Below are 12,589 nucleotides of genomic sequence, written 5' to 3'. Positions count from 1 at the left end.
TTACTTTGGTCCTTGTGGAAGAGTAGAGTGTTCCCTTTATGGACATGGGGCGCCGGGAGGCCTCCTGCACGGAGGAGAAAGGAGAGTGTTTCTCCAGTCACACTGCCTTGCCGTCGCATAGCCGTTCTAATGGTGAAGAGAGCACGAGCAACCGCACTGTTTCTCAGCACACTTTGAGGCCGCACTTTCAGCTCTCCCACTGGGAAAATAATGCTCCTGGCTTTAGGGAACCACTATCAAAATGGAGCGCAGCACATATCTCTGCCGTTTTTGACTAAGAGGAAGGGACGCAAGCAGCCCCCTGGCGCTTCAGGAGAACACTTTGGCACCCAGGGGCCCCTGCCTGGGCTGAATGGCTTCAAGATATAATTTCTGGGGATAGGCAGCATTGACCTTCTGCCTTACAAAACCCGCGGTAGCGTTTAGGGGCAAACTGTACGTCTGTCAGGCTGCCTCTGAAGTCGACCTTCTGCTCCCACAGAGACACGGCAGGCAAGGGTTCCCCATATGAACCGTAAACACAGTGTTTGCTCATCGCAGCAGTGGTTCAGCAGTGGGGGCTGTCTGCATTGCACCTAGGAGCTGCTAGGCCGGTGTCTGGGAGGACTTTGGAACGCTTGGCCAAATAGGTGGGCAGCGAAGAGAGCAGAGTGTTGCCTTGCATCCTTCATGCCGGGAGCCGTTCCCAAGGGCGTAAGGCATCGCTTCAGGGTGAGGTCGCCCAAGAAGACACATTGGGTACACAGTGTTTTGCCATGGGACGTGGTGAGCCCCCAGGAGACCTAGGATTCCTGAACAGCACACTCGCCTCAAGCCACTGCTTTGCCTGAGGCTTCTGGGCAAAGGCTGCCTGCCGGCAAGCATTGTGGATGCTATTCCTGGACCTCGGGTGTGTGTACTTCGTGGTCAGTGTGCTGTGCCCTGAACGTGCCAGAAGCCTGGCAGTGTTCAGGGGCAAACTGTCCATTTGCAAGACTGCCTCTAAAGTCGAGTCATGGCTTGCCAGAAAGTGCCGCTAGGTTAAGAACACCCAGAAGGGACACTGCGCACCATGTTTCCTATTGCTCCTCAGCTTCAGCCCTGAGAGCCCTGACGGTGCACGTATGAACTTTTACACCTCTGCTCAGGGGCGCTTTTGAATGTTTTGGCCATGTAGTTATCCGGCCAAGTGAACAGGCTGCTGCGGCTCACTCTGCATTCACAGAGCGGATCCGGGGCACTTTTACAGTGGACGGGTGCGCAGGGCCCCAAGGAAACTTTCGCCACCCAGTGTTCTTCCAAGGCATAGGCCGAGGCAGCAGCAGCCTCAAGGAAGGCATGCTAACTCTCATGCACTCCTTGCTTAAGGTGTCCTGGCCAGCCTCTGCGTGAGTCCCTTCGTGGATGGAATCCCTGACCCTTACTTTGGTACTTGTGGAAGAGTAGAGTGTTCCCTTTATGGACATGGGGCGCCGGGAGGCCTCCTGCACGGAGGAGAAAGGAGAGTGTTTCTCCAGTCACACTGCCTTGCCGTCGCATAGCCGTTCTAATGGTGAAGAGAGCACGAGCAACCGCACTGTTTCTCAGCACACTTTGAGGCCGCACTTTCAGCTCTCCCACTGGGAAAATAATGCTCCTGGCTTTAGGTAACCACTATCAAAATGGAGCCCAGCACATATCTCTGCCGTTTTTGACTAAGAGGAAGGGACGCAAGCAGCCCCCTGGCGCTTCAGGAGAACACTTTGGCACACAGGGGCCCCTGCGTGGGCTGAATGGCTTCAAGATATAATTTCTGGGGATAGGCAGCATTGACCTTCTGCCTTACAAAACCCGCGGTAGCGTTTAGGGGCAAACTGTACGTCTGTCAGGCTGCCTCTGAAGTCGACCTTCTGCTCCCACAGAGACACGGCAGGCAAGGGTTCCCAGTATGAACCGTAAACACAGTGTCTGCTCATCGCAGCAGTGGTTCAGCAGTGGGGACCTTCTGCATTGCACCCAGGAGCTGCTAGGCCGGTGTCTGGGAGGACTTTGGAACGCTTGGCCAAATAGGTGGGCAGCGAAGAGCGCAGAGTGTTGCCTGGCATCCTTCATGCCGGAGCCGGTCCCAAGGGCCTAAGGCATCGCTTTTTGGTGAGGTCGCCCAAGAAGACACATTGGGTACACAGTGTTTTGCCATGGGACGTGGTGAGCCCCCAGGAGACCTAGGATTCCTGAACAGCACACTCGCCTCAAGCCACTGCTTTGCCTGGGGCTTCTGGGCAAAGGCTGCCTGCCGGCAAGCATTGTGGATGCTATTCCTGGACCTCGGGTGTGTGTACTTCGTGGTCAGTGTGCTGTGCCCTGAACGTGCCAGAAGCCTGGCAGTGTTCAGGGGCAAACTGTCCATTTGCAAGACTGCCTCTAAAGTCGAGTCATGGCTTGCCAGAAAGTGCCGCTAGGTTAAGAACACCCAGAAGGGACACTGCGCACCATGTTTCCTATTGCTCCTCAGCTTCAGCCCTGAGAGCCCTGACGGTGCACGTATGAACTTTTACACCTCTGCTCAGGGGCGCTTTTGAATGTTTTGGCCATGTAGTTATCCGGCCAAGAGAACAGGCTGCTGCGGCTCACTCTGCATTCACAGAGCGGATCCGGGGCACTTTTACAGTGGACGGGTGCGCAGGGCCCCAAGGAAACTTTCGCCACCCAGTGTTCTTCCAAGGCATAGGCCGAGGCAGCAGCAGCCTCAAGGAAGGCATGCTAACTCTCATGCACTCCTTGCTTAAGGTGTCCTGGCCAGCCTCTGCGTGAGTCCCTTCGTGGATGGAATCCCTGACCCTTACTTTGGTCCTTGTGGAAGAGTAGAGTGTTCCCTTTATGGACATGGGGCGCCGGGAGGCCTCCTGCACGGAGGAGAAAGGAGAGTGTTTCTCCAGTCACACTGCCTTGCCGTCGCATAGCCGTTCTAATGGTGAAGAGAGCACGAGCAACCGCACTGTTTCTCAGCACACTTTGAGGCCGCACTTTCAGCTCTCCCACTGGGAAAATAATGCTCCTGGCTTTAGGGAACCACTATCAAAATGGAGCCCAGCACATATCTCTGCCGTTTTTGACTAAGAGGAAGGGACGCAAGCAGCCCCCTGGCGCTTCAGGAGAACACTTTGGCACCCAGGGGCCCCTGCCTGGGCTGAATGGCTTCAAGATATAATTTCTGGGGATAGGCAGCATTGACCTTCTGCCTTACAAAACCCGCGGTAGCGTTTAGGGGCAAACTGTACGTCTGTCAGGCTGCCTCTGAAGTCGACCTTCTGCTCCCACAGAGACACGGCAGGCAAGGGTTCCCCGTATGAACCGTAAACAGAGTGTTTTCTCATCGCAGCAGTGGTTCAGCAGTGGGGGCTGTCTGCATTGCACCTAGGAGCTGCTAGGCCGGTGTCTGGGAGGACTTTGGAACGCTTGGCCAAATAGGTGGGCAGCGAAGAGAGCAGAGTGTTGCCTTGCATCCTTCATGCCGGGAGCCGTTCCCAAGGGCGTAAGGCATCGCTTCAGGGTGAGGTCGCCCAAGAAGACACATTGGGTACACAGTGTTTTGCCATGGGACGTGGTGAGCCCCCAGGAGACCTAGGATTCCTGAACAGCACACTCGCCTCAAGCCACTGCTTTGCCTGAGGCTTCTGGGCAAAGGCTGCCTGCCGGGAAGCATTGTGGATGCTATTCCTGGACCTCGGGTGTGTGTACTTCGTGGTCAGTGTGCTGTGTCCTAAACGTGCCAAAAGCCTGGCAGTGTTCAGGGGCAAACTCTCCATTTGCAAGACTGCCTCTAAAGTCGAGTCATGGCTTGCCAGAAAGTGCCGCTAGGTTAAGAACACCCAGAAGGGACACTGTGCACCATGTTTCCTATTGCTCCTCAGCTTCAGCCCTGAGAGCCCTGACGGTGCACGTATGAACTTTTACACCTCTGCTCAGGGGCGCTTTTGAATGTTTTGGCCATGTAGTTATCCGGCCAAGTGAACAGGCTGCTGCGGCTCACTCTGCATTCACAGAGAGGATCCGGGGCACTTTTACAGTGGACGGGTGCGCAGGGCCCCAAGGAAACTTTCGCCACCCAGTGTTCTTCCAAGGCATAGGCCGAGGCAGCAGCAGCCTCAAGGAAGGCATGCTAACTCTCATGCACTCCTTGCTTAAGGTGTCCTGGCCAGCCTCTGCGTGAGTCCCTTCGTGGATGGAATCCCTGACCCTTACTTTGGTCCTTGTGGAAGAGTAGAGTGTTCCCTTTATGGACATGGGGCGCCGGGAGGCCTCCTGCACGGAGGAGAAAGGAGAGTGTTTCTCCAGTCACACTGCCTTGCCGTCGCATAGCCGTTCTAATGGTGAAGAGAGCACGAGCAACCGCACTGTTTCTCAGCACACTTTGAGGCCGCACTTTCAGCTCTCCCACTGGGAAAATAATGCTCCTGGCTTTAGGGAACCACTATCAAAATGGAGCCCAGCACATATCTCTGCCGTTTTTGACTAAGAGGAAGGGACGCAAGCAGCCCCCTGGCGCTTCAGGAGAACACTTTGGCACACAGGGGCCCCTGCGTGGGCTGAATGGCTTCAAGATATAATTTCTGGGGATAGGCAGCATTGACCTTCTGCCTTACAAAACCCGCGGTAGCGTTTAGGGGCAAACTGTACGTCTGTCAGGCTGCCTCTGAAGTCGACCTTCTGCTCCCACAGAGACACGGCAGGCAAGGGTTCCCAGTATGAACCGTAAACAGAGTGTCTGCTCATCACAGCAGTGGTTCAGCATTGGGGGCCGTCTGCATTGCACCCTGGAGCTGCTAGGCCGGTGTCTGGGAGGACTTTGGAACGCTTGGCCAAATAGGTGGGCAGCGAAGAGCGCAGAGTGTTGCCTGGCATCCTTCATGCCGGAGCCGGTCCCAAGGGCCTAAGGCATCGCTTTTTGGTGAGGTCGCCCAAGAAGACACATTGGGTACACAGTGTTTTGCCATGGGACGTGGTGAGCCCCCAGGAGACCTAGGATTCCTGAACAGCACACTCGCCTCAAGCCACTGCTTTGCCTGAGGCTTCTGGGCAAAGGCTGCCTGCCGGCAAGCATTGTGGATGCTATTCCTGGACCTCGGGTGTGTGTACTTCGTGGTCAGTGTGCTGTGCCCTGAACGTGCCAGAAGCCTGGCAGTGTTCAGGGGCAAACTGTCCATTTGCAAGACTGCCTCTAAAGTCGAGTCATGGCTTGCCAGAAAGTGCCGCTAGGTTAAGAACACCCAGAAGGGACACTGCGCACCATGTTTCCTATTGCTCCTCAGCTTCAGCCCTGAGAGCCCTGACGGTGCACGTATGAACTTTTACACCTCTGCTCAGGGGCGCTTTTGAATGTTTTGGCCATGTAGTTATCCGGCCAAGAGAACAGGCTGCTGCGGCTCACTCTGCATTCACAGAGAGGATCCGGGGCACTTTTACAGTGGACGGGTGCGCAGGGCCCCAAGGAAACTTTCGCCACCCAGTGTTCTTCCAAGGCATAGGCCGAGGCAGCAGCAGCCTCAAGGAAGGCATGCTAACTCTCATGCACTCCTTGCTTAAGGTGTCCTGGCCAGCCTCTGCGTGAGTCCCTTCGTGGATGGAATCCCTGACCCTTACTTTGGTCCTTGTGGAAGAGTAGAGTGTTCCCTTTATGGACATGGGGCGCCGGGAGGCCTCCTGCACGGAGGAGAAAGGAGAGTGTTTCTCCAGTCACACTGCCTTGCCGTCGCATAGCCGTTCTAATGGTGAAGAGAGCACGAGCAACCGCACTGTTTCTCAGCACACTTTGAGGCCGCACTTTCAGCTCTCCCACTGGGAAAATAATGCTCCTGGCTTTAGGGAACCACTATCAAAATGGAGCGCAGCACATATCTCTGCCGTTTTTGACTAAGAGGAAGGGACGCAAGCAGCCCCCTGGCGCTTCAGGAGAACACTTTGGCACCCAGGGGGCCCTGCCTGGGCTGAATGGCTTCAAGATATAATTTCTGGGGATAGGCAGCATTGACCTTCTGCCTTACAAAACCCGCGGTAGCGTTTAGGGGCAAACTGTACGTCTGTCAGGCTGCCTCTGAAGTCGACCTTCTGCTCCCACAGAGACACGGCAGGCAAGGGTTCCCCATATGAACCGTAAACACAGTGTTTGCTCATCGCAGCAGTGGTTCAGCAGTGGGGGCTGTCTGCATTGCACCTAGGAGCTGCTAGGCCGGTGTCTGGGAGGACTTTGGAACGCTTGGCCAAATAGGTGGGCAGCGAAGAGAGCAGAGTGTTGCCTTGCATCCTTCATGCCGGGAGCCGTTCCCAAGGGCGTAAGGCATCGCTTCAGGGTGAGGTCGCCCAAGAAGACACATTGGGTACACAGTGTTTTGCCATGGGACGTGGTGAGCCCCCAGGAGACCTAGGATTCCTGAACAGCACACTCGCCTCAAGCCACTGCTTTGCCTGGGGCTTCTGGGCAAAGGCTGCCTGCCGGCAAGCATTGTGGATGCTATTCCTGGACCTCGGGTGTGTGTACTTCGTGGTCAGTGTGCTGTGCCCTGAACGTGCCAGAAGCCTGGCAGTGTTCAGGGGCAAACTGTCCATTTGCAAGACTGCCTCTAAAGTCGAGTCATGGCTTGCCAGAAAGTGCCGCTAGGTTAAGAACACCCAGAAGGGACACTGCGCACCATGTTTCCTATTGCTCCTCAGCTTCAGCCCTGAGAGCCCTGACGGTGCACGTATGAACTTTTACACCTCTGCTCAGGGGCGCTTTTGAATGTTTTGGCCATGTAGTTATCCGGCCAAGAGAACAGGCTGCTGCGGCTCACTCTGCATTCACAGAGAGGATCCGGGGCACTTTTACAGTGGACGGGTGCGCAGGGCCCCAAGGAAACTTTCGCCACCCAGTGTTCTTCCAAGGCATAGGCCGAGGCAGCAGCAGCCTCAAGGAAGGCATGCTAACTCTCATGCACTCCTTGCTTAAGGTGTCCTGGCCAGCCTCTGCGTGAGTCCCTTCGTGGATGGAATCCCTGACCCTTACTTTGGTCCTTGTGGAAGAGTAGAGTGTTCCCTTTATGGACATGGGGCGCCGGGAGGCCTCCTGCACGGAGGAGAAAGGAGAGTGTTTCTCCAGTCACACTGCCTTGCCGTCGCATAGCCGTTCTAATGGTGAAGAGAGCACGAGCAACCGCACTGTTTCTCAGCACACTTTGAGGCCGCACTTTCAGCTCTCCCACTGGGAAAATAATGCTCCTGGCTTTAGGGAACCACTATCAAAATGGAGCGCAGCACATATCTCTGCCGTTTTTGACTAAGAGGAAGGGACGCAAGCAGCCCCCTGGCGCTTCAGGAGAACACTTTGGCACCCAGGGGGCCCTGCCTGGGCTGAATGGCTTCAAGATATAATTTCTGGGGATAGGCAGCATTGACCTTCTGCCTTACAAAACCCGCGGTAGCGTTTAGGGGCAAACTGTACGTCTGTCAGGCTGCCTCTGAAGTCGACCTTCTGCTCCCACAGAGACACGGCAGGCAAGGGTTCCCCATATGAACCGTAAACACAGTGTTTGCTCATCGCAGCAGTGGTTCAGCAGTGGGGGCTGTCTGCATTGCACCTAGGAGCTGCTAGGCCGGTGTCTGGGAGGACTTTGGAACGCTTGGCCAAATAGGTGGGCAGCGAAGAGAGCAGAGTGTTGCCTTGCATCCTTCATGCCGGGAGCCGTTCCCAAGGGCGTAAGGCATCGCTTCAGGGTGAGGTCGCCCAAGAAGACACATTGGGTACACAGTGTTTTGCCATGGGACGTGGTGAGCCCCCAGGAGACCTAGGATTCCTGAACAGCACACTCGCCTCAAGCCACTGCTTTGCCTGGGGCTTCTGGGCAAAGGCTGCCTGCCGGCAAGCATTGTGGATGCTATTCCTGGACCTCGGGTGTGTGTACTTCGTGGTCAGTGTGCTGTGCCCTGAACGTGCCAGAAGCCTGGCAGTGTTCAGGGGCAAACTGTCCATTTGCAAGACTGCCTCTAAAGTCGAGTCATGGCTTGCCAGAAAGTGCCGCTAGGTTAAGAACACCCAGAAGGGACACTGCACACCATGTTTCCTATTGCTCCTCAGCTTCAGCCCTGAGAGCCCTGACGGTGCACGTATGAACTTTTACACCTCTGCTCAGGGGCGCTTTTGAATGTTTTGGCCATGTAGTTATCCGGCCAAGAGAACAGGCTGCTGCGGCTCACTCTGCATTCACAGAGCGGTTCCGGGGCACTTTTACAGTGGACGGGTGCGCAGGGCCCCAAGGAAACTTTCGCCACCCAGTGTTCTTCCAAGGCATAGGCCGAGGCAGCAGCAGCCTCAAGGAAGGCATGCTAACTCTCATGCACTCCTTGCTTAAGGTGTCCTGGCCAGCCTCTGCGTGAGTCCCTTCGTGGATGGAATCCCTGACCCTTACTTTGGTCCTTGTGGAAGAGTAGAGTGTTCCCTTTATGGACATGGGGCGCCGGGAGGCCTCCTGCACGGAGGAGAAAGGAGAGTGTTTCTCCAGTCACACTGCCTTGCCGTCGCATAGCCGTTCTAATGGTGAAGAGAGCACGAGCAACCGCACTGTTTCTCAGCACACTTTGAGGCCGCACTTTCAGCTCTCCCACTGGGAAAATAATGCTCCTGGCTTTAGGGAACCACTATCAAAATGGAGCCCAGCACATATCTCTGCCGTTTTTGACTAAGAGGAAGGGACGCAAGCAGCCCCCTGGCGCTTCAGGAGAACACTTTGGCACCCAGGAGCCCCTGCCTGGGCTGAATGGCTTCAAGATATAATTTCTGGGGATAGGCAGCATTGACCTTCTGCCTTACAAAACCCGCGGTAGCGTTTAGGGGCAAACTGTACGTCTGTCAGGCTGCCTCTGAAGTCGACCTTCTGCTCCCACAGAGACACGGCAGGCAAGGGTTCCCCGTATGAACCGTAAACAGAGTGTCTGCTCATCGCAGCAGTGGTTCAGCAGTGGGGACCGTCTGCATTGCACCTAGGAGCTGCTAGGCCGGTGTCTGGGAGGACTTTGGAACGCTTGGCCAAATAGGTGGGCAGCGAAGAGCGCAGAGTGTTGCCTGGCATCCTTCATGCCGGGAGCCGGTCCCAAGGGCCTAAGGCATCGCTTTTTGGTGAGGTCGCCCAAGAAGACACATTGGGTGCACAGTGTTTTGCCATGGGACGTGGTGAGCCCCCAGGAGACCTAGGATTCCTGAACAGCACACTCGCCTCAAGCCACTGCTTTGCCTGAGGCTTCTGGGCAAAGGCTGCCTGCCGGCAAGCATTGTGGATGCTATTCCTGGACCTCGGGTGTGTGTACTTCGTGGTCAGTGTGCTGTGCCCTGAACGTGCCAGAAGCCTGGCAGTGTTCAGGGGCAAACTGTCCATTTGCAAGACTGCCTCTAAAGTCGAGTCATGGCTTGCCAGAAAGTGCCGCTAGGTTAAGAACACCCAGAAGGGACACTGCGCACCATGTTTCCTATTGCTCCTCAGCTTCAGCCCTGAGAGCCCTGACGGTGCACGTATGAACTTTTACACCTCTGCTCAGGGGCGCTTTTGAATGTTTTGGCCATGTAGTTATCCGGCCAAGAGAACAGGCTGCTGCGGCTCACTCTGCATTCACAGAGCGGATCCGGGGCACTTTTACAGTGGACGGGTGCGCAGGGCCCCAAGGAAACTTTCGCCACCCAGTGTTCTTCCAAGGCATAGGCCGAGGCAGCAGCAGCCTCAAGGAAGGCATGCTAACTCTCATGCACTCCTTGCTTAAGGTGTCCTGGCCAGCCTCTGCGTGAGTCCCTTCGTGGATGGAATCCCTGACCCTTACTTTGGTCCTTGTGGAAGAGTAGAGTGTTCCCTTTATGGACATGGGGCGCCGGGAGGCCTCCTGCACGGAGGAGAAAGGAGAGTGTTTCTCCAGTCACACTGCCTTGCTGTCGCATAGCCGTTCTAATGGTGAAGAGAGCACGAGCAACCGCACTGTTTCTCAGCACACTTTGAGGCCGCACTTTCAGCTCTCCCACTGGGAAAATAATGCTCCTGGCTTTAGGGAACCACTATCAAAATGGAGCCCAGCACATATCTCTGCCGTTTTTGACTAAGAGGAAGGGACGCAAGCAGCCCCCTGGCGCTTCAGGAGAACACTTTGGCACACAGGGGCCCCTGCGTGGGCTGAATGGCTTCAAGATATAATTTCTGGGGATAGGCAGCATTGACCTTCTGCCTTACAAAACCCGCGGTAGCGTTTAGGGGCAAACTGTACGTCTGTCAGGCTGCCTCTGAAGTCGACCTTCTGCTCCCACAGAGACACGGCAGGCAAGGGTTCCCAGTATGAACCGTAAACAGAGTGTCTGCTCATCGCAGCAGTGGTTCAGCAGTGGGGGCCGTCTGCATTGCACCCTGGAGCTGCTAGGCCGGTGTCTGGGAGGACTTTGGAACGCTTGGCCAAATAGGTGGGCAGCGAAGAGCGCAGAGTGTTGCCTGGCATCCTTCATGCCGGAGCCGGTCCCAAGGGCCTAAGGCATCGCTTTTTGGTGAGGTCGCCCAAGAAGACACATTGGGTACACAGTGTTTTGCCATGGGACGTGGTGAGCCCCCAGGAGACCTAGGATTCCTGAACAGCACACTCGCCTCAAGCCACTGCTTTGCCTGAGGCTTCTGGGCAAAGGCTGCCTGCCGGCAAGCATTGTGGATGCTATTCCTGGACCTCGGGTGTGTGTACTTCGTGGTCAGTGTGCTGTGCCCTGAACGTGCCAGAAGCCTGGCAGTGTTCAGGGGCAAACTGTCCATTTGCAAGACTGCCTCTAAAGTCGAGTCATGGCTTGCCAGAAAGTGCCGCTAGGTTAAGAACACCCAGAAGGGACACTGCGCACCATGTTTCCTATTGCTCCTCAGCTTCAGCCCTGAGAGCCCTGACGGTGCACGTATGAACTTTTACACCTCTGCTCAGGGGCGCTTTTGAATGTTTTGGCCATGTAGTTATCCGGCCAAGTGAACAGGCTGCTGCGGCTCACTCTGCATTCACAGAGCGGATCCGGGGCACTTTTACAGTGGACGGGTGCGCAGGGCCCCAAGGAAACTTTCGCCACCCAGTGTTCTTCCAAGGCATAGGCCGAGGCAGCAGCAGCCTCAAGGAAGGCATGCTAACTCTCATGCACTCCTTGCTTAAGGTGTCCTGGCCAGCCTCTGCGTGAGTCCCTTCGTGGATGGAATCCCTGACCCTTACTTTGGTCCTTGTGGAAGAGTAGAGTGTTCCCTTTATGGACATGGGGTGCCGGGAGGCCTCCTGCACGGAGGAGAAAGGAGAGTGTTTCTCCAGTCACACTGCCTTGCCGTCGCATAGCCGTTCTAATGGTGAAGAGAGCACGAGCAACCGCACTGTTTCTCAGCACACTTTGAGGCCGCACTTTCAGCTCTCCCACTGGGAAAATAATGCTCCTGGCTTTAGGGAACCACTATCAAAATGGAGCGCAGCACATATCTCTGCCGTTTTTGACTAAGAGGAAGGGACGCAAGCAGCCCCCTGGCGCTTCAGGAGAACACTTTGGCACCCAGGGGGCCCTGCCTGGGCTGAATGGCTTCAAGATATAATTTCTGGGGATAGGCAGCATTGACCTTCTGCCTTACAAAACCCGCGGTATCGTTTAGGGGCAAACTGTACGTCTGTCAGGCTGCCTCTGAAGTCGACCTTCTGCTCCCACAGAGACACGGCAGGCAAGGGTTCCCCATATGAACCGTAAACACAGTGTTTGCTCATCGCAGCAGTGGTTCAGCAGTGGGGGCTGTCTGCATTGCACCTAGGAGCTGCTAGGCCGGTGTCTGGAGGACTTTGGAACGCTTGGCCAAATAGGTGGGCAGCGAAGAGAGCAGAGTGTTGCCTTGCATCCTTCATGCCGGGAGCCGGTCCCAAGGGCCTAAGGCATCGCTTCAGGGTGAGGTCGCCCAAGAAGACACATTGGGTACACAGTGTTTTGCCATGGGACGTGGTGAGCCCCCAGGAGACCTAGGATTCCTGAACAGCACACTCGCCTCAAGCCACTGCTTTGCCTGAGGCTTCTGGGCAAAGGCTGCCTGCCGGGAAGCATTGTGGATGCTATTCCTGGACCTCGGGTGTGTGTACTTCGTGGTCAGTGTGCTGTGTCCTAAACGTGCCAGAAGCCTGGCAGTGTTCAGGGGCAAACTCTCCATTTGCAAGACTGCCTCTAAAGTCGAGTCATGGCTTGCCAGAAAGTGCCGCTAGGTTAAGAACACCCAGAAGGGACACTGCGCACCATGTTTCCTATTGCTCCTCAGCTTCAGCCCTGAGAGCCCTGACGGTGCACGTATGAACTTTTACACCTCTGCTCAGGGGCGCTTTTGAATGTTTTGGCCATGTAGTTATCCGGCCAAGTGAACAGGCTGCTGCGGCTCACTCTGCATTCACAGAGAGGATCCGGGGCACTTTTACAGTGGACGGGTGCGCAGGGCCCCAAGGAAACTTTCGCCACCCAGTGTTCTTCCAAGGCATAGGCCGAGGCAGCAGCAGCCTCAAGGAAGGCATGCTAACTCTCATGCACTCCTTGCTTAAGGTGTCCTGGCCAGCCTCTGCGTGAGTCCCTTCGTGGATGGAATCCCTGACCCTT

This window comes from Hyperoodon ampullatus, assembly GCF_949752795.1.
Source record: "Hyperoodon ampullatus genome assembly, chromosome: 5".
Classification (NCBI taxonomy): Eukaryota; Metazoa; Chordata; class Mammalia; order Artiodactyla; family Ziphiidae; genus Hyperoodon; species Hyperoodon ampullatus.
The sequence above is the reverse complement of the archived record's forward strand: the minus strand, read 5'-3'. Positions refer to the sequence as shown.